The sequence below is a fragment of the Amia ocellicauda genome, chromosome 12 (genome assembly GCF_036373705.1).
Source record: "Amia ocellicauda isolate fAmiCal2 chromosome 12, fAmiCal2.hap1, whole genome shotgun sequence".
Classification (NCBI taxonomy): Eukaryota; Metazoa; Chordata; class Actinopteri; order Amiiformes; family Amiidae; genus Amia; species Amia ocellicauda.
The window spans coordinates 27,094,515-27,117,014 of record NC_089861.1 but is presented as its reverse complement, the minus strand read 5'-3'; positions in this window follow the sequence as shown (position 1 = coordinate 27,117,014).

Genomic DNA, 22,500 nt, shown 5'->3' with positions numbered 1-22,500 from the left:
ATGGGAGGGGCAGTAAGGTGGGGTGAGCTTAGCAATACGGCCTAAACATCCACCCAAGAAATTCAGAGAAGTGTCCTGTTGAGAAAGGTTTGAAAGAGTGGTGGAGCAAGAAGTGCACTGTATCGCACTCACGGAAGCCTGGGGGAGAGAACTGTTCTTGAAAATCGCTTTTATCGTGAGACAAACAAAATGGAGGTGTTACGACCTCAAGTGGCTGATGTAAGGGGATAAGAGGAACGTAACATAAGATATACACTCACCTAAAGGATTATTAGGAACACCTGTTCAATTTCTCATTAATGCAATTATCTAACCAACCAATCACATGGCAGTTGCTTCAATGCATTTAGGGGTGTGGTCCTGGTCAAGACAATCTCCTGAACTCCAAACTGAATGTCTGAATGGGAAAGAAAGGTGATTTAAGCAATTTTGAGCGTGGCATGGTTGTTGGTGCCAGACGGGCCGGTTTGAGTATTTCACAATCTGCTCAGTTACTGGGATTTTCACGCACAACCATTTCTAGGGTTTACAAAGAATGGTGTGAAAAGGGAAAAACATCCAGTATGCGGCAGTCCTGTGGGCGAAAATGCCTTGTTGATGCTAGAGGTCAGAGGAGAATGGGCCGACTGATTCAAGCTGATAGAAGAGCAACTTTGACTGAAATAACCACTCGTTACAACCGAGGTATGCAGCAAAGCATTTGTGAAGCCACAACACGTACAACCTTGAGGCGGATGGGCTATAACAGCAGAAGACCCCACCGGGTACCACTCATCTCCACTACAAATAGGAAAAAGAGGCTACAATTTGCACAAGCTCACCAAAATTGGACAGTTGAAGACTGGAAAAATGTTGCCTGGTCTGATGAGTCTCGATTTCTGTTGAGACATTCAGATGGTAGAGTCAGAATTTGGCGTAAACAGAATGAGAACATGGATCCATCATGCCTTGTTACCACTGTGCAGGCTGGTGGTGGTGGTGTAATGGTGCGGGGGATATTTTCTTGGCACACTTTAGGCCCCTCAGTGCCTATTGGGCATCATTTAAATGCTACGGCCTACCTGAGCATTGTTTCTGACCATGTCCATCCCTTTATGACCACCATGTACCCATCCTCTGATGGCTACTTCCAGCAGGATAATGCACCATGTCACAAAGGTCGAATCATTTCAAATTGGTTTCTTGAACATGACAATGAGTTCACTGTACTAAACTGGCCCCCACAGTCACCAGATCTCAACCCAATAGAGCATCTTTGGGATGTGGTGGAACGGGAGCTTTGTGCCCTGGATGTGCACCCCACAAATCTCCATCAACTGCAAGATGCTATCCTATCAATATATCATTATATATATATACACTCACCTAAAGGATTATTAGGAAAACCATACTAATACTGTGTTTGACCCCTTTCACCTTCAGAACTGCCTTAATTCTACGTGGCATTGATTCAACAAGGTGCTGAAAGCATTCTTTAGAAATGTTGGCCCATATTGATAGGATAGCATCTTGCAGTTGATGGAGATTTGTGGGATGCACATCCAGGGCACGAAGCTCCCGTTCCACCACATCCCAAAGATGCTCTATTGGGTTGAGATCTGGTGACTGTGGGGGCCAGTTTAGTACAGTGAACTCATTGTCATGTTCAAGAAACCAATTTGAAATGATTCGACCTTTGTGACATTGCGCATTATCCTGCTGGAAGTAGGCATCAGAGGATGGGTACATGGTGGTCATAAAGGGATGGACATGGTCAGAAACAATGCTCAGGTAGGCCGTGGCATTTAAACGATGCCCAATTGGCACTAAGGGGCCTAAAGTGTCCCAAGAAAACATCCCTTTCACCATTACACCACCACCACCAGCCTGCACAGTGGTAACAAGGCATGATGGATCCATGTTCTCATTCTGTTTACGCCAAATTCTGACTCTACCATCTGAATGTCTCAACAGAAATCGAGACTCATCAGACCAGGCAACATTTTTCCAGTCTTCAACTGTCCAATTTTGGTGAGCTTGTGCAAATTGTAGCCTCTTTTTCCTATTTGTAGTGGAGATGAGTGGTACCCGGTGGGGTCTTCTGCTGTTGTAGCCCATCCGCCTCAAAGTTGTACGTGTATGCTTTGCTGCATACCTCGGTTGTAACGAGTGGTTATTTCAGTCAAAGTTGCTCTTCTATCAGCTTGAATCAGTCGGCCCATTCTCCTCTGACCTCTAGCATCAACAAGGCATTTTCGCCCACAGGACTGCCGCATACTGGATGTTTTTCCCTTTTCACACCATTCTTTGTAAACCCTAGAAATGGTTGTGCATGAAAATCCCAGTAACTGAGCAGATTGTGAAATACTCAGACTGGCCCGTCTGGCACCAACAACCATGCCACGCTCAAAATTGCTTAAATCACCTTTCTTTCCCATTCAGACATTCAGTTTGGAGTTCAGGAGATTGTCTTGACCAGGACCACACCCCTAAATGCATTGAAGCAACTGCCATGTGATTGGTTGGTTAGATAATTGCATTAATGAGAAATTGAACAGGTGTTCCTAATAATCCTTTAGGTGAGTGTATATATATATATATAAGAAGGGTTTATTTACAATTCGGAGGGGAGTATGTACAAGTATGTACAGTATACAAAAACACGTGATGATAATGATACAAATAATGAACAAATATACAGAGGAAAACACCCTGGGTGGTGTCGGCTAACACTGAAACAAAACAAAACCTATCTAAGCTAGTCTAAAAGAGTAAACCACTACCTGACTTGTATTTGTAGGACGACCCTAACTAGCTACACTAACTAAACTATCTAAACCTAACAACTAGTACAGAGGGGTGATCACTGCCCCTACCTAAATACCTAATGTGCTAGACAACATACATCCCTACGTGTAACGTGTCACCTATCTACCCGTTCTTCCCTGAACAGAGCACAATACAGAATACAATGTAAACGGAAACAAAACAGAGAAGAAACAGTGGATATTTACATAAGGAAAAACAATCAATCACAAAGGCATTTTACACAAACAGACAGGGGTGCAACACGAAATGGCATTGCAATCGGTCGTCTCCCGTAATGGAGGAATGACGGGGTATTTAAGCAGTAGTTGGAGACATCTGATTGGACAGGAACAGCACGGAACAGCGGAGTTGAGTGACAGGGACAAGAGCCAATCACAGCGGGACACCTGCGTACAATAGGGATAGGAGGAGAACATACACAGAGCACACGCACGTAACACCCTCACCCTTAAAGAGCAAACCCCTCAGGGTTTGTGATACCAACAAGCACCCAATACAGTATTTTAGAATATAGATAACAAATTCAGGGGGGTGGGGAAGACACAAGTTGGACTAAGGACATTTACGTGAAGGGTATGGTAGTTATACACGAGAAAGGGCATCAGCAATAATATTCTCTGAGCCTTTCTTATGACGGATGTCTACATTGTAATTCTGAACAATGAGGGACCAGCGCATAAGACACTGATTTTGGTTGTACATGCGCTGCAGGAAAACCAAGGGATTGTGATCAGTGTATACAACAATCGGTAGAGCACTGGAACCAATATAAACATATATATATAAAGAACTGCAACGCTAATAATAATGCTAATGCTTCCTGCTCGATTGTGGAGTAATTGACTTGGTACTTATTGAATTTCCGTGAGAAATAACACACAGGGTGATCAACACCATCACCACCCCCCTGTAACAGGACAGCACCTGCTCCTCAAGCACTCGCATCCACCTCCAACTTGAAAAGACGTCCAAAGTCAGGGGCAGCGAGAACAGGAGTACTGCACAGGAGTGCTTTAGCCTGCTCAAAGGCATCCTGGCATTCATCGGACAAAACAAATGAAGACGAGGGACTAAGGAGACTGGTGAGTGGAGCGACTACCGCAGAAAAGTTTCTACAAAAACTACGATAGTAGCCCACCATGCCTAGAAAATGCCGCAACTCACGCCGGGTCATGGGCGTGAGGAAGGAGACAATAGCAGATACCTTGGCGTCCAGTGGACCTGTTTGCCAAGGTAGGAAACTGTAGCTTTTCCAAATTCACATTTAGCCAGGTTGAGACGACCAGTCGGATGAATAAACAACTAAGTCATCCAGATATGCATCACAGTGTGGAATGTCAGACAAGATTAAATTCACCAAACGCTGAAAAGTGGCAGGAGCGTTGCACATGCCGAAGGGCATGACAGAGTACTGCAGAAAGTTATCTGGGGTCACAAAACCAGAGATCTCGGAGGCACGAGGGGTTAATGGTACTTGCCTGTAACCTTTCAGGAGATCCAGCTTACTGACAAAGATGGCGGAGCCAACCTTATCTATGCAATCATCTAATCTTGGTAACGGGAACGAATCTGGGACAGTCACGGCATTCACCTTCCGGTAATCTGTACAAAATCGGAAGGTACCGTTGGGTTTAGGGACCAAAATACAAGGGGAACTCCAGGGACTAGAACTCGGCGTAGCAAGGCCATTTTCTAGCAGATATGCTACCTCCTGTTTCATGATGTCCCTTTTGGTAGAATTAACGCGATAGGCATGTTGTTTAATAAGAGCAGCATTTCCCACGTTTAAATCGTGTTCCAAAACTGTAGTGCGAGTGGGGACATCACCGAAAAGACAGGGGAAATCCTGGATTAATTCCATAATGTCCTCTCTTTGCTCACTGGGTAGATGTTCTAATTGGGAAGGGAAGACCAGCAACATTTCAGAATTAAGCAACCGAGCGCACTGCTGAGGAGTGTTTTGCAACACCAAGCCATCCTCATCACCAAAACTAACCTCCATAGTGTCAACCACAGAGGCTGGGACAGCAGAGCAGACATCGGGCTCTGCAATCTTCTCTGATGACTTTACTGGAGAGGTCAGTCTCAAGTGATATAACTTTAACATATTAATGTGGCACACTCGAGACTGGCGTCTGCAGTCGGGAGTTCGAACCACATAATCAGTGTCACTTAACTTTTTCTCAACCAGGTATGGACCTGAAAACCGGGAAGAGAGGGAGGACCCTGGAATAGGCAACAAAACCAGAACCTGGTCACCTGGCTGTAGAGAACGTGTGACAGCGTGCTCATCATAGTGACGCTTCATTTTCCTCTGTGAAGAGGAAAGTGAGTCTCTTGCTAGAGCGCACGCCTTGTGTAACCGCTCACGAAAACGACTAACATAATCCAGCACATTTGTGGGTGTGAAGGACATTCAGATTGAAGTAAGGGGACTTTTAAGACAGAACATAGTCAGAAAGTAACCAGCTGCAAAGAGAATGTGAAGAATTAGAGGAATTGCTTGAACAGAAGGAGGCAGATGTTAGTGTCAGAGAATAGTGCAGCTAAAATGAAAACAGGCACAGACAGATTAAAACAACCCCAAACTGTTGCAATGTTTGAAGAAAGAATTCAATATCATTGGTCAAATAGGGGAGCCTGGACAGAAGGCTAAGTTTAGCTTTGGCACCGTAGCTCACTAAACTGAAAGAGGCCTGAACAAAAACTATACTGAAACAGAAATAACTGAAGCTGTTATTGGAGCAATAATACCAGAGCTACAGCTCCGAAGTTACAGTGGCACTCAAAATTATTCTACCTCCTTGGACTTTTCCACATATCACTGAACATTAATCAGGACCTCAATCCAATTGAGAATATGTGGAAAGAGTTGAAAATTGCTATTCACCAAAGGTCCCCATCCAACTTGATGGAGCTTGAGCAATTTTGCAAAGAAGAATGGGAACACATTTCTGTGTCCAGATGTGCAAAGCTGGTAGGGATTTATCCACACAGACTCATGGCTATTATTGCTGCCAAAGGTGCCTCTACCAAATATTGATTGATGGGGGTGATTACTTATGCATTAAATTATTTTCTGTTTTGTATTTGTAATGCATTTACAATTTACAGATTATATTATGGACATTTCCTGTGTTGATCAGTGTCAAAAACTCCTGATTAAATCCATTCTGATTTCACATTGTAACACAATGAAATGTGGAAAAGTCAAAGGGAGGTAAATACTTTTGAGAGCCACTGTACCCTGAAGGAACAGAGGGGCTGACGTTGCCAAAACTGAGGAGGATTTTGCGCCCCCACTTTCAAGAGAAGGATGCTACTGAGCTGTATAAGCAACTGACATCAGGAGTGCAAGAGGCAAAAGAGACACCTCAAAACTTCCTGATGCAAGTAATGGATCTGAGAAAATATTGTTTGCCTCCCAGTCCCAGGAGTCGGACAAAAGTATCACGCTGATCTTGTTCAGAGAAAGTTGAAAGACATTAAGGAATTGCTTTGGCATACAGACTGTCTTGACCTAGTTGCAGCCAATGGAACAAGCATCCCTTATGAGGGTTGGGTTGAGGTACAATTCAAGCTTGTCTCTGATGATGGTAATATGTTTGATATTAGTGTACATTTCACGGTGTTGTAACAAAGCAATTAAAAAAAACATAGATATGTATTAAAATATAACCTATATAAAAAAGAGCCTTTAATTTAACATAAGCATGTGTTATTAATTATACTTACAGTATATAAAAAAGTGTGAAAACGGTGAACGTACATAAGTCAGTGGTTGAAGGTGAGCATGGAGCATCCTGCAACTGTCTCTTTCTTCATTCCCTGTCTCTGTGCTGAAAACACCTGTCTGTGTTTAGACACAGCTCTCTCTGCATCCATGGAGTTTGTTGGAATTGATAAGACAGCGCCTTGCCAGGTAGTTAATTCTGCTTTCAGCTGAGTTCCAGAACTGTAGCACAGGCAATTCTTTAGCAATGTTTTCATAAGCAGGAATCTCTAGCCTACAGTTCTTGCCAAAGCCAGGAATTGCATTAAAGCTAGGGTTTGCAATCCGTCTCCAAAGCCACGCCCCCTCTATCACACATGCGCACACACAGAGCAGAGTCTCAGCGCCAGGAGGAGAGACGTGTGGGTGGAATCGATGGCAACAGTTTCAGATTACCGCCTGTCTCATTCACAGGTTAGACATTACAATAACAACCTTATAAACATCTTATTTATGGTTATTATGTTTTTAAAAATAGTATCTGCGGTTCGCCTTCCATTCTCGCGCTCGCTCTGCACAGCGTCAAGGTTCCCGCGCTGATGACGTGTGATTGTCTGCGCGAACAAGTTGCGCGGCGGTATGCAAATATAGATTGACAGACAGGAAGGACATCCTATCATTATATTCGGAGCGAATGCAATGATTGGTCGATCCTTTTTTAGTCCTGTCCCTTCCACAGGATATATATATATATATATATATATATATATATATATATATATATATATATATATATATATATATATTTTTTTTTTTTTACATTTAGACCACTTGACTGCTATCAGGATGTGAAGAGACTTTCAACCAGTATAACAAAAAATGTTTCTGGAAAAGATTGCATATCCTATCTTTAAGCAAGGGGAAATCCACCCGCAACAGTTGTATTTGTGCAGGGTCAAAAATACACACAGCTTTTAGGAACTGTGATGCAGACATTTTTTCTGTATTGCTTGACTCTTTGCCGTAGCAGTAATATTGTATTAATTCCTTTACCATGCCCCAAAACAATTGCTGAGCACTGACATTTCAGCAATTCAGCATTGTCAGAGTGATGTTCGCTTGACTGTGCTTCTGCCCAGGACAGCAGATCCATTACTTTGTTGTAAGCTTCATGGATCGTGACATGTCGAGACCATCCATCACTCATGTAGCATGTGTTGAAACAGGTAAGCATCATTTAGAAGAGTTGAAAGTTCTGTTAAAACTTGTGTTTTTGGGGTGAGCGCGAGCTCTTCTGAGACAAACTCAGAGTAGTACTTCAGGTGAGCTGCATGGTACTGTACAGCTCGAAAGCACAAATTCCAATGAGTAATTACTGGCTCTGGGGGAAGTGCAACTTTTTGTTCCCTGATTTCATTTGCATTTCTAATGTGGTGCTTGAATTGAAGTTTGCAGCCAAAACAGTGTTTAAAGAGCTTCTTAATGTAACTGTACAGTTTGATAAGAAAATCCATCCATTTTCAAAACTTCTTATCCTTGTGAGGGTCACAGGGAAGCCGGAGCCAATCCCCACACGCATAGGGTGCAAAGCAGGAATACACACACAGGATGGGATGCCAGTCCATCGCTGGGCAACACACACACACAGGGCAATTATAGTGAGGCCAATTAACCTAACTGGCATGTCTTTGGATGGTGGGAGGAAACCAGAGTGCCCAGAGAAAACCCACACAGACACAGGGAGAACATGCAAACTCCACACAGACAGGTACCTTGAGCTGAGACTCAAACCTGGGACCCCAGAGCTGTAAGGCAGCAGCACTAACCACTGCACCACCGTGCCAGCCACTGCTCAGAAAAATAATATGTAATTACATGTAATAGGGACATTTGGCATTAGACCTTGGAGTACAGATTGGAAAGATTTTGTCATGTAAGTCGCATTGTCGCTTATGAAAGCAGAAACATTGTCAAAGTCTACTCCATATTTTGAAACCGTTTTAATGAGTGCTTGAGAAACTGTAGTGTAGTTTACGGCATCCAAGTAAACTCAGCGAGCACAGTTTTTAGCTTTCCTGTTTGTACATTTTCGGTCTTGTCAGAAATAAAATAAAGCAGAACATGCAGTATGTAGTTGTCTTGCTCATCAGTGGACTCATCAGTAACAATTGCAAAAGTCTCACATTGATTAATTAGAGACTTAATTTCCTCAAAATGTGCAGAAAAACACTTATTTTGAAAGAATTCATGCAGATTTGGGTGATGGTATATTAGCACTTGCAAATGCATCCACAAGTTCCATTGTAGTGAGATGATGGCTGTCAGAACTCTGTGTCGTCTTCTTAAAAAAATAAAAATCTTTTTTTTTAGCTTGTCGTTTACCAATCATTGCAATCTGCTGCCCTCTTTCTGCTTCAATTACTTTCTGATCCAACATATGATCTAACGAAACATTGCAGCTTGTACAAAACAGTATGCCACCATCGGCATTTAGAATCTGACTTCCAAATTCTTTGACACAATCTGCTGCAGTATTCACTGTAGAGGTTTTTGACTATGTAGGGCCCTAATCATAATGCGTGTGAAGAGAACAAAAAAACAAAAAAGATGTGTCCACTAATATTTGGGATCCTCCAGCTGACTTAAATCATTTGACAGGACAACAACAAGGCATTGTGAGACAAATGTTAAGAGGAGGGTCAGATGCATTTTCAAGAGGTGAATAAGACATTGGCAATATTGAAAGTTTTCAAATGACAATTAATCTGAGAGACAATGAGCCTGTGCAGAAAACATTCCGGTCTGTACCAAGACCTCTTTACAGGGAGGATTACCTTGAAAAATCTTTGTCGCCATACTACTCTCCTGTTGTTTGTTTAAGAAAAAAGGATGGCAGCATGAGGTTGTGTATAGATTACAACTGGGGCTTTAAATAACAAAACTGGACCAGACCGCCAACCTATTCCTCAAATACAAGACTGAATAGCTTAGCAGGTTACACATGGTTTTCCTTGTTAGATCACCAAGGCTTCATTGTAAAAGTAATCAGACCTGCACCTTGGGGGTATATGAATGTATGCCTCAGCAGCCTTCCAGAGGTTGTATGGAAGAGACGTTAGGAGAGCTAAGAGATTAAATATGTGTTCCATATTTGGATGATGTCTTGGTTTTCAGTAAGGGATTTTGTGATCATATTACGCATGTAAAGCAGGTGTTGCACAGGTTGAAACCACCAAATGTGAGCTATTTAAACGAGAAGTGCATTACCTGGGCAGAATTGTATCAGCTGAGGAGAATAAGATGGACCCAAAAGATATTGCAGCAGTCCAGTCTCTGAAAGGCAAAATTCCTGGCAGCGTGGGAGAACTGTGTAAACTGTTGGGATTGTTAGGTTATTACCAATAGTATATTAAAGATTTCTCTAAACTTGATAAACCTCTTTATGAACTCCTCACTGCCCAGGGAAACAATCTAAAACTGGTGTCTGAATCAATGAAAAGCAGTAGAAAACAAGCTACAGGGTGTCCTCACAGATGTCTTCTTGATCATCTAGTCAAGCCACCAGTAATGGCAGTGTTTCCCCTACCATTGCCTTGGCAGATCGGGCCGCACCGCTAAGGTAACCTACCGCCCCGCCAAGGGAAAAATTTTAAATGGAAAAAAGAAAAAGTGTATTAAAATGTAGACTTATATGATTAAATAAATAGAAAATTATGTGTTTGTGATAATAATAATAGTGCTAGTAATAATAACAGTGTTGTTGTTATTATAATTATAACTACTCCTTCAATTGTTAAAATATTGATGCACAGTGCATGGTGTCACGGTTTCCCCCCACACTTCTCCAACATCATCACCAGAGTTCTAACCCCATGCACCTGTTATTCCACATTCCTCAAACCCCAGTGCACTCTCTCTCACCTCCCTCAGCTCCCATTCACTCAGCACTGCCCAGCACCTATTACCTGCCTTCTCTTGCCCTGTATATAAACCCCTTGGTCACTTCTCTCATTGCTAAGTCTAGTCTTCTTTCGAGTTGCTACTCTCAGTGTTCCCGCTTGCTTATTGTTTGCCTGTTCCTTGACCTTCTTGTGTACTTCAACTTACGATTCTCGTGACCAGCCTATTCACCTCATCGTTGACCCTTGCTTGCTTTATCGACCTGACCTTCGGATTCTCCTGGACTTTGCTTTTGCCGGTATCGACCCTCGCCTGTCCCTGGACTCCCTTATCTCTGCACCTTGGTTCCTCATACCCGAGTCACTTCCTTACACATGGTACCGCCAAGAGCATTCCATCAACATGTCGAGGAAGGGAACTGGTAGCAAGCCGAAGCAATCAAAATTATCTGCGTTTTTCACAAAAACTTAAAGAAAATAGCTACTGGAAAAATGGTGGAGGCTGACAGATCCTCTGAAAGCATAGAACTATCTAATACTGGAAACACTAACCAGACTGATTCAGCAGTTTCATCCCTGACCCCGACAGCCACTCCTCTGCAACAATCAGAAAAGAGTGATGGTATGGTAGGTGACAAGCATAGAACTTTGGGATGGGAGCCTGCTTGGCTTGAAGACCCAAAATTTGAACCCTTATAAGACCGATATCGGTAAGTTACCAATCACAAATTGTATAACATTGTAGTCCTATGCTGGACTTATAAACTCTACAGTGAGGGAAAAAAGTATTTGATCCCCTGCTGATTTTGTACGTTTGCCCACTGACAAAGAAATGATCAGTCTATAATATTAATGGTAGGTGTATTTTAACAGTGAGAGACAGAATAACAACAAAAAAATCCAGAAAAACGCATTTCAAAAAAGTTATAAATTGATTTTTCATGTTAATGAGGGAAATAAGTATTTGACCCCTTCGACTTAGTACTTGGTGGCAAAACCCTTGTTGGCAATCACAGAGGTCAGACGTTTCTTGTAGTTGGCCACCAGGTTTGGACACATCTCAGGAGGGATTTTGTCCCACTCCTCTTTGCAGATCCTCTCCAAGTCATTAAGGTTTCGAGGCTGACGTTTGGCAACTCGAACCTTCAGCTCCCTCCACAGATTTTCTATGGGATTAAGGTCTGGAGACTGGCTAGGCCACTCCAGGACCTTAATGTGCTTCTTCTTGAGCCACTCCTTTGTTGCCTTGGCTGTGTGTTTTGGGTCATTGTCATGCTGGAATACCCATCCATGACCCATTTTCAATGCCCTGGCTGAGGGAAGGAGGTTCTCACCCAAGATTTGACGGTACATGGTGACTATGGTCCCAGCTACCTTGAGATCATTAACACGATCCTCCCGTGTAGTTCTGGGCTGATTCCTCACCGTTCTCATGATCATTGAAACTCCACGAGGTGAGATCTTGCATGGAGCCCCAGACCAAGGGAGACTGACAGTAATTTTGTGTTTCTTCCATTTGCGAATAATCGCACCAAATGTTGTCACCTTCTCACCAAGCTGCTTGGCGATGGTCTTGTAGCCCATTCCAGCCTTGTGTAGGTCTACAATCTTGTCCCTGACATCCTTGGACAGCTCTTTGGTCTTGGCCATGGTGGAAAGTTTGGAAACTGATTGATTGATTGCTTCTGTGGACAGGTGTCTTTTATATAGGTAACGAGCTGAGATTAGGAGCTCTCCCTTTAAGAGAGTGCTCCTAATCTCAGCTCGTTACCTGTATAAAAGACACCTGGGAGCCAGAAATCTTGCTGATTGATAGGGGATCAAATACTTATTTCACTCATTAACTTGCAAATCAATTTATAACTTTTTTGAAATGTGTTTTTCTGGATTTTGTTGTTGTTATTCTGTCTCTCACTGTTAAAATACACCTACCATTAAAATTATAGACTGATCATTTCTTTGTCAGTGGGCAAACGTACAAAATCAGCAGGGGATCAAATACTTTTTTTCCTCACTGTATCTAGCTAACAATATCACCAGAGCTGCAATTTTTCGTAACGTTATTGTGACCAAGTTTACCACCTTGCATAATAGGAAGCATTTTCAGGCATAAACAGTCAGTCATGAGGGGTACCAACACATGTCCTTTTAGTGAGTCTCTCTGCAAGTGCACCCTGAACACCAGGATGGACCAGATTTTTTCTCTCCTCACTGCACAGGCAGCCCAAGGGGCCCCCACCTCCTCCCCCTCCCCCTGCTGTGACTCCATCTGTGCACACCATGTCAAGGGGAGCCTTTCTGTCCACTCTACAGAGGAGGACAGTCAGTGGGAGGCCTGGGAGGATGATCACATCTCTCTTAGGAGGATGCAGCTTCCCCGCCTCCTCCCCCCCAAGGTGAGGACTTACTTCCTGATTCGGCAGGAAGTCAGCTGGAGATTTGGGTGGTCGTCCAGCGTGCTGTGGAGTCCCTACAGATCCCCTGGCCTGTGCACCCTGCCCCCTCACCCTCCAGGTTTCAGAGAAGTGAGCAGTTGCAGCGGCCCACCCGGGCCCTCCAAATAGGATCATCCGGTGACAGCCCCTGCCCTGGTGAGGTCAGCGCCAGGAACGAGGGTAGAAGAGAGGCAAGATTGGTGGATTTACCACTTGTGAATTCAGGCTGTCCTCCTCTCTAAGCGAGGGCCTACCCAGGCCCGCTGCGGTAGAGCTAGACCGAATACCAGGAATAATGGGCAGCAGACCCCCGCCCCCCCACCTCCTATGCCATGGCCCTGAGGCATTCCAACAGCCTCTGGCCCACCCATACACCCCCCAGCAACTCTCCAATTGGTGCCTCTGCACCCAGGGCTCCTGGGTGCTCAAAATTATTACAGTTGGCTACTCCCTACAGTTTCAGACCCGTCCAGCCCCCTTCCAAGGTGTGTGGATGCGAGTGAGGGACCCATTGCAATGTGTGGTGCTTCGTGTCAAAACCACTGCTCTGTTGTAGAAGTGAGGAATCCATGGAATTAAGTGCCCCCTGTGGGGCAGCACGAGGAATTTTATTTCCCGTACCTAGTGCCCAAAAAATATGTTGGTTTCCACCCCATCTTAAATCTGAGGCACCTGAACCGCTGCCTCAAGGTGTTTCGATTCAAGATGATCACACCATGTCCCAGGCCATGAGACTGGTTCACCTTGGTGGATTTGAAAGATCGCACAGGCACACATGAAGTTTCTCCGCTTCTCCTCTTCGAAGGCCGAGCGTATGAGTTTGCTGTCCTCCCGTTCAGTCTGTCTCACTTTTTCCAGGGAGTCCGCATCCTCAATTATCTAGATGACTGGCTGGTCTGTTCGAGCTCTTGGGAGCAGGTTCAGAGCCGCACAAGCCTGATCTTCGATCTCTCCGAGTTGGGCATCTGGGTCAATTGAGAGAAGAGCTGTCTCATGTGAACACAGCAAGTGCATTTGCTTGGACCGCGCCTTGATTCAATCAACACGTTGTCCACGCTGGCAACAGAGAGAGTTGCCTCCATAAGCACGTGTCTCTCCCTCTTCTGGTTGAGAGCCCACATCAGGGTGTCCCTTTTCCAGAGGCAGCTGGGCCTCCTAGCAGCTGCGTCCTAAACCCTCCCTCTCTGCCTGCTTCACTTAAGGCCTCTGCAGTGGTGGTTTGATCTCACAAGATGCATCGTGATGGAAGGCAACAGAGCCCTTCAAATTTAGCCCTCGGTGTGCCCCTGGGGCCAATCTGCCACTGAGTGGTTCTGAAAATAGGTGCCTCCAAGCAGGATTGGGGGGTTATCTGCAATGGACAAGGAGTCCGGGGCAGTTGGACAGCGCCCATAAGGGCCCTCCATATCAACGCCCTGGAACTACAGGCTGTGCTCCTCGGACTTCTTCACTTCATGCCGACACTTCGGGGCAATCATAGGTTAGTCTGCGACAACACAGCGGTGGTTGCTCATAACCCAGTTAACTGCATATCGGTGTCATCTTACAGTTCCTGCAGGAGCTGTTGGACCTGGGCAAGTCCCCATCCATGCTCAAAGTGTACCTGGTGGCCATCTCCACATGTCATATTAGGATTGATGGCGAGTCCCCAGGGTTTCATTTTCTTTGGGTGCAGTTTTTGAAGGGAGCACGTAGGCTGTGGCCTCCCTTCGTCGCTTCACTGCCCGCATGGCACCTTGATGTAGTGCTGGATGCATTTTCCAAGGCCCCATTTGAGCCCTTGCAATCAGTTGACCTCTAACTAAAGATAACATTTTTGTTGGCAATCATGTTTGCTAGACGCGTGAGTGAGTTACATGACCTGTCCGTTCACCCATCATGTGTAATCCTGCGTTCCTCCCAAAAGTGCTGTCTCCTTTCCATCAACAGGCCTTTTTGGTTGATGGCTTTCCATCCTCCTCAATTCTCTTCAGAGTCAGCTGCACCTGGTGTGCCCAGTGTGGACCCTATATGGAGCGCACAAAGGACATTCAGTGCTCTGACCAATTGTTTGCGTCCTACAGGGCGTGTCCTATGGAGCCACAGGGCCAGGTGCTATCAAAGCAGTACCTCTCGTACTGGATTGTGGGCATTATTACCACAGCCTAGGAGTCAGCTGGAGCCCTGGTGCCTGAACACCTGGTGGCACATTCAACTGGAGGTATAGCCACATCGTGGTCCCTTTTTCAAGGTGCCCCCCCGCAGACATTTGTGCAGCTGCGAGCTGGGTCTCGCCACACACCTTTGTTAGGTTCTAGAGGCTGCATGTGATGGGATCGGCTCCCTCAATTGGGAACCTGGTGTTGGCTTCAGTTGAGCCTCGGTAGCCTATAAGGCACAGGCTCCTGGCCTTTTTATCCCTGTGTGCACCCTGTGCATCCTGGTGATTACTTTGGATGAAGCAATGCAGAACTACTTCCTTTCCTTCCGGACTATGGCTTTGTTATAGTTATTTATTTATTGTAACAATTGTTATTGTGGCGGCAGTGCATGTGCATTTACACCTTTTACCCCACCTTTGTACATAGTTCCTTGACAGCTTTACTAGTTGAGCTGGGGGCTGCTGCTGCGAGCTGACTCTTGTTGCCCAGCTGTGTAAATAGTTTGTTGAATATAGTAGAGCTTGTCCGCTCCTTACTGTTAAGTTAAGTTAAGTTAAGCGTGCTAATCTTCTCCTGTTGTTAGCATTTGACTGGAAAGATAACAATAGATTGTGAATGCAACCATGGTTATCTGAGAAAAGAATGTGCTGAGATAAAAAGTACTGGGGCGGAAGCCAAAAAGTCACGCGTTTGGTAGCTATTGTACAAAGTCTAAGACTTTATATAGAGAGTGTTACCATGATGACCATGGTATACTGTATCAAGTTACAGGGTCAAAATCACAGTTGGTTTTACCAGAAAAAATATAAAGAATTGGTGTATATTGAAGACCATGAAGAAATGGGACACTTAGACCCCATTCACACTTATTAGGCCGGCCCTGGGTTTTAGGAGCCTAAGTGCGTTCACATATGCGGGCGAAAAGCGGCCTAAACGAAATGCATGCCGGGAATAAACAAATCTGCTCAAACAAACCAGTGACGCAGGACATTAGGTCCGCTTACAGGTGTATGCGCTGTATTTATAATCACAACTTATTAATATTGATTGTCTATTGTTCGATTCTGTATTTTATTTGAACGTAATCTTAACCAACAAAGCTTCCTAAAATAATTAAAAATGTGCTGGTTCAATGGGGAATCTAATTCATATATTTCCCTTTTCAAATGTCTATCTTCGGATCTGCAAGTCTAAAAGTGCTGTTATACAATTCACCCGAAAGCGAAACACCTTTATTAGGACATCCACATTAAATCACAAAAAATCTTGAGCATTAGTATGCAATCGTCTGCATCGAAAGCAGCCTCTGTGAAGCGTCTACAGTGATATCAGACAGCAGCGCTGCACTCCCTGTGTTTTCTGTTCTAACTTTATTTTCATCCACATTGTAAAAAGCGCTTTCATTTCTGCATCGTCCCAGTTTTTACCTCTAATGCTGGCATTTGTGATTGTACTGCTCAGCTCAATATAACTGCATTTCGGATTGCATAGTAAATAACCGGTCTCCTATTAAAATGCCCTGATGTGAATGGAAACCTGCTTCGGTTAAATTTATAACGTTTTAATGCAAAATTCGGATAATTAATAAAGTTATGGTCCCGTTCACAATTTCACAATGCAATTTCCATGTGTAAAATGCATACTGTTAAATTTTATACAGGTAACGAGCTGAGATTAGGCGCACTCTCTTAAAGGGAGTGCTCCTAATCTCAGCTCGTTACCTGTATAAAAGACACCTGGGAGCCAGAAATCTTGCTGATTGATAGGGGATCAAATACTTATTTCACTCATTAACTTGCAAATCAATTTATAACTTTTTTGAAATGTGTTTTTCTGGATTTTGTTGTTGTTATTCTGTCTCTCACTGTTAAAATACACCTACCATTAAAATTATAGACTGATCATTTCTTTGTCAGTGGGCAAACGTACAAAATCAGCAGGGGATCAAATACTTTTTTTCCTCACTGTATCTAGCTAACAATATCACCAGAGCTGCAATTTTTCGTAACGTTATTGTGACCAAGTTTACCACCTTGCATAATAGGAAGCATTTTCAGGCATAAACAGTCAGTCATGAGGGGTACCAACACATGTCCTTTTAGTGAGTCTCTCTGCCAGTGCACCCTGAACACCAGGATGGACCAGATTTTTTCTCTCCTCACTGCACAGGCAGCCCAAGGGGCCCCCACCTCCTCCCCCTCCCCCTGCTGTGACTCCATCTGTGCACACCATGTCAAGGGGAGCCTTTCTGTCCACTCTACAGAGGAGGACAGTCAGTGGGAGGCCTGGGAGGATGATCACATCTCTCTTAGGAGGATGCAGCTTCCCCGCCTCCTCCCCCCCAAGGTGAGGACTTACTTCCTGATTCGGCAGGAAGTCAGCTGGAGATTTGGGTGGTCGTCCAGCGTGCTGTGGAGTCCCTACAGATCCCCTGGCCTGTGCACCCTGCCCCCTCACCCTCCAGGTTTCAGAGAAGTGAGCAGTTGCAGCGGCCCACCCGGGCCCTCCAAATAGGATCATCCGGTGACAGCCCCTGCCCTGGTGAGGTCAGCGCCAGGAACGAGGGTAGAAGAGAGGCAAGATTGGTGGATTTACCACTTGTGAATTCAGGCTGTCCTCCTCTCTAAGCGAGGGCCTACCCAGGCCCGCTGCGGTAGAGCTAGACCGAATACCAGGAATAATGGGCAGCAGACCCCCGCCCCCCCACCTCCTATGCCATGGCCCTGAGGCATTCCAACAGCCTCTGGCCCACCCATACACCCCCCAGCAACTCTCCAATTGGTGCCTCTGCACCCAGGGCTCCTGGGTGCTCAAAATTATTACAGTTGGCTACTCCCTACAGTTTCAGACCCGTCCAGCCCCCTTCCAAGGTGTGTGGATGCGAGTGAGGGACCCATTGCAATGTGTGGTGCTTCGTGTCAAAACCACTGCTCTGTTGTAGAAGTGAGGAATCCATGGAATTAAGTGCCCCCTGTGGGGCAGCACGAGGAATTTTATTTCCCGTACCTAGTGCCCAAAAAATATGTTGGTTTCCACCCCATCTTAAATCTGAGGCACCTGAACCGCTGCCTCAAGGTGTTTCGATTCAAGATGATCACACCATGTCCCAGGCCATGAGACTGGTTCACCTTGGTGGATTTGAAAGATCGCACAGGCACACATGAAGTTTCTCCGCTTCTCCTCTTCGAAGGCCGAGCGTATGAGTTTGCTGTCCTCCCGTTCAGTCTGTCTCACTTTTTCCAGGGAGTCCGCATCCTCAATTATCTAGATGACTGGCTGGTCTGTTCGAGCTCTTGGGAGCAGGTTCAGAGCCGCACAAGCCTGATCTTCGATCTCTCCGAGTTGGGCATCTGGGTCAATTGAGAGAAGAGCTGTCTCATGTGAACACAGCAAGTGCATTTGCTTGGACCGCGCCTTGATTCAATCAACACGTTGTCCACGCTGGCAACAGAGAGAGTTGCCTCCATAAGCACGTGTCTCTCCCTCTTCTGGTTGAGAGCCCACATCAGGGTGTCCCTTTTCCAGAGGCAGCTGGGCCTCCTAGCAGCTGCGTCCTAAACCCTCCCTCTCTGCCTGCTTCACTTAAGGCCTCTGCAGTGGTGGTTTGATCTCACAAGATGCATCGTGATGGAAGGCAACAGAGCCCTTCAAATTTAGCCCTCGGTGTGCCCCTGGGGCCAATCTGCCACTGAGTGGTTCTGAAAATAGGTGCCTCCAAGCAGGATTGGGGGGTTATCTGCAATGGACAAGGAGTCCGGGGCAGTTGGACAGCGCCCATAAGGGCCCTCCATATCAACGCCCTGGAACTACAGGCTGTGCTCCTCGGACTTCTTCACTTCATGCCGACACTTCGGGGCAATCATAGGTTAGTCTGCGACAACACAGCGGTGGTTGCTCATAACCCAGTTAACTGCATATCGGTGTCATCTTACAGTTCCTGCAGGAGCTGTTGGACCTGGGCAAGTCCCCATCCATGCTCAAAGTGTACCTGGTGGCCATCTCCACATGTCATATTAGGATTGATGGCGAGTCCCCAGGGTTTCATTTTCTTTGGGTGCAGTTTTTGAAGGGAGCACGTAGGCTGTGGCCTCCCTTCGTCGCTTCACTGCCCGCATGGCACCTTGATGTAGTGCTGGATGCATTTTCCAAGGCCCCATTTGAGCCCTTGCAATCAGTTGACCTCTAACTAAAGATAACATTTTTGTTGGCAATCATGTTTGCTAGACGCGTGAGTGAGTTACATGACCTGTCCGTTCACCCATCATGTGTAATCCTGCGTTCCTCCCAAAAGTGCTGTCTCCTTTCCATCAACAGGCCTTTTTGGTTGATGGCTTTCCATCCTCCTCAATTCTCTTCAGAGTCAGCTGCACCTGGTGTGCCCAGTGTGGACCCTATATGGAGCGCACAAAGGACATTCAGTGCTCTGACCAATTGTTTGCGTCCTACAGGGCGTGTCCTATGGAGCCACAGGGCCAGGTGCTATCAAAGCAGTACCTCTCGTACTGGATTGTGGGCATTATTACCACAGCCTAGGAGTCAGCTGGAGCCCTGGTGCCTGAACACCTGGTGGCACATTCAACTGGAGGTATAGCCACATCGTGGTCCCTTTTTCAAGGTGCCCCCCCGCAGACATTTGTGCAGCTGCGAGCTGGGTCTCGCCACACACCTTTGTTAGGTTCTAGAGGCTGCATGTGATGGGATCGGCTCCCTCAATTGGGAACCTGGTGTTGGCTTCAGTTGAGCCTCGGTAGCCTATAAGGCACAGGCTCCTGGCCTTTTTATCCCTGTGTGCACCCTGTGCATCCTGGTGATTACTTTGGATGAAGCAATGCAGAACTACTTCCTTTCCTTCCGGACTATGGCTTTGTTATAGTTATTTATTTATTGTAACAATTGTTATTGTGGCGGCAGTGCATGTGCATTTACACCTTTTACCCCACCTTTGTACATAGTTCCTTGACAGCTTTACTAGTTGAGCTGGGGGCTGCTGCTGCGAGCTGACTCTTGTTGCCCAGCTGTGTAAATAGTTTGTTGAATATAGTAGAGCTTGTCCGCTCCTTACTGTTAAGTTAAGTTAAGTTAAGCGTGCTAATCTTCTCCTGTTGTTAGCATTTGACTGGAAAGATAACAATAGATTGTGAATGCAACCATGGTTATCTGAGAAAAGAATGTGCTGAGATAAAAAGTACTGGGGCGGAAGCCAAAAAGTCACGCGTTTGGTAGCTATTGTACAAAGTCTAAGACTTTATATAGAGAGTGTTACCATGATGACCATGGTATACTGTATCAAGTTACAGGGTCAAAATCACAGTTGGTTTTACCAGAAAAAATATAAAGAATTGGTGTATATTGAAGACCATGAAGAAATGGGACACTTAGACCCCATTCACACTTATTAGGCCGGCCCTGGGTTTTAGGAGCCTAAGTGCGTTCACATATGCGGGCGAAAAGCGGCCTAAACGAAATGCATGCCGGGAATAAACAAATCTGCTCAAACAAACCAGTGACGCAGGACATTAGGTCCGCTTACAGGTGTATGCGCTGTATTTATAATCACAACTTATTAATATTGATTGTCTATTGTTCGATTCTGTATTTTATTTGAACGTAATCTTAACCAACAAAGCTTCCTAAAATAATTAAAAATGTGCTGGTTCAATGGGGAATCTAATTCATATATTTCCCTTTTCAAATGTCTATCTTCGGATCTGCAAGTCTAAAAGTGCTGTTATACAATTCACCCGAAAGCGAAACACCTTTATTAGGACATCCACATTAAATCACAAAAAATCTTGAGCATTAGTATGCAATCGTCTGCATCGAAAGCAGCCTCTGTGAAGCGTCTACAGTGATATCAGACAGCAGCGCTGCACTCCCTGTGTTTTCTGTTCTAACTTTATTTTCATCCACATTGTAAAAAGCGCTTTCATTTCTGCATCGTCCCAGTTTTTACCTCTAATGCTGGCATTTGTGATTGTACTGCTCAGCTCAATATAACTGCATTTCGGATTGCATAGTAAATAACCGGTCTCCTATTAAAATGCCCTGATGTGAATGGAAACCTGCTTCGGTTAAATTTATAACGTTTTAATGCAAAATTCGGATAATTAATAAAGTTATGGTCCCGTTCACAATTTCACAATGCAATTTCCATGTGTAAAATGCATACTGTTAAATTTCAGACTTCAATCATACTTAATACAAGAACAAACAATAGCAAGTTTACCAGCTACACAATTTTATTTTAATCGACTGAGTAGTTTGAACTGTTTACATTATAACTCATTACTTAGCCTAGACTTTTATAATATATATAAAGATGCGAGCTAGGGAAATGTATCAGTACATTTAAGGCTATAGATCCATATGACATTCAAACAATACAGAGACAATACTGTGTCCTGCAGCGGTGCAGCTGTGTCGGTGCCCGTGTTTACTCTGTGTTTATTCCGCGTCTCTCAGACACGCAGTCTCTAGGGGAGGGGCTTGAGTTGCGTCACACGCTGACGCCTTCGACTGGCCCAGGGCCCGGCGCGTTCACACTTACATTTAGGCCGGCATTAGGCCGGGCCGAAAGATTTAGGCCGGGTCGAAAAGCAGGACTAGGTTTGACCCAGCCCAGGGCCGGCCTAAATCTCAAGTGTGAACGGGGTCTTAGGTGTAGAATGCAGCACAAACCTTATCACTTCTGCCCTGCCGAAGAGGCTCCAAAGCTGCTAATCACTAGTGAGTGGAGGCACCATTCGGAAACTGGGGGCCTAATAAAGAGCATGTTTACTCAATTGGCGTCTGGCTCTTTGTTTTGGACGCAGAATTGTTTTAACAATACCAAAATCCTTGGTAAAGCATTCTTGCACCTTTTTGCCTTACAACCATGTATTGAACAAATAAGTGCTGTTTCTTATTTTACTTATTTTTATATATTTATACTTAGTTATTAATGGACACCAAACTAGCACGATGGATGAAATGGCCTCCTCTCGTTTGTAAACTTTCTTATGTTCTTATGTTCTTACCCCATTGTCCAGCATATGGACATGGAAACTGGCTATGAATTTTGTGAACATTTTGCAGTGACTGGGGGGGGGCACGCAGGGGGCCTGTGGCCCACCCCCTGGCTCCGCCCATATAGAGAGTACAGTCACACAAGATCGAGAAGCATCAGAAATGACTGGACATTTATCAGAATCCAGGCCAGTAATTATCAGGAGAATGCCACACATTTTTACTTATTATAAATTTGTGAATCCAACTTATCAGCGTGTGGATCCTATAGCAGCAGCACTGTGTATGCATCTCAGGTAATGCCCTATGGTGTGTTTGGACATTACCCACCCCTTTGGATGGTAAATTGTCAACCTTTGTGGGCCCCACAAACAGTAATGTGGTAGTAAGAAAACAAAATAAATGGACAATGCTTAAAATTGAAAATAATGTGTGTTTTACTGTAAATAGTATCCATTATGGAAGGTTTTGAAAACTACTGGCCCTATTGTTTGTGTTTC